The sequence below is a fragment of the Aplysia californica genome, unplaced genomic scaffold (genome assembly GCF_000002075.1).
Source record: "Aplysia californica isolate F4 #8 unplaced genomic scaffold, AplCal3.0 scaffold00383, whole genome shotgun sequence".
In the NCBI taxonomy this organism is placed as follows: domain Eukaryota; kingdom Metazoa; phylum Mollusca; class Gastropoda; order Aplysiida; family Aplysiidae; genus Aplysia; species Aplysia californica.
In genome coordinates this window covers 268,225-268,792 of record NW_004797653.1, presented here as the reverse complement: position 1 = coordinate 268,792, position 568 = coordinate 268,225, and positions in this window count along the sequence as shown.

Here is a 568-nt window from a genome sequence, read left to right as displayed (position 1 = left end):
TCTTCTTCTTCTTCTTCTTCTTCTTCTTCTTCTTCTTCTTCTTCTTCTTCTTCAAATAAGCGTGCGGGACACATTAAACATATATTTTTCTAAGTTGGTAGGGAAATTTGCATTTTGCGCGTTAGGCGGCCGAAGACTACTCCTATCGATTTTGGTCCACCGAGGCACATTTACCGTGCTCACCTTGTAACACGGGACCTCCAAGATTTTCTGCCCTAATCCGAGAAGGCAAGGTGTTAGATATTACCTACCATAAGATCAGAGTTGTGGCTGAAAGACAGCAGTAGGAAGGAGCAGCAGAAGACAGGCTGTAGTAAGAGTCAAGAGCTCAGGAGAGGGGGTGGGCAAAGGAGATGAAGGGGTGGGGGCAGAAAGTTAAGACGAAAGCAGACAACAGAAGAGAGCAGGAAATGTGGTGAAATGAGAACTTTTTCGAGAAGACAATTTCAATCGCTATCTGGATTCGAACCCGGGGCCTATTGAATGAAAGGCAAATGCTGTAACCTCTCGATCTCGAGAGACTCCACACAATACTCTGAATTGAGGGGATTATGTAGATATAGAATAG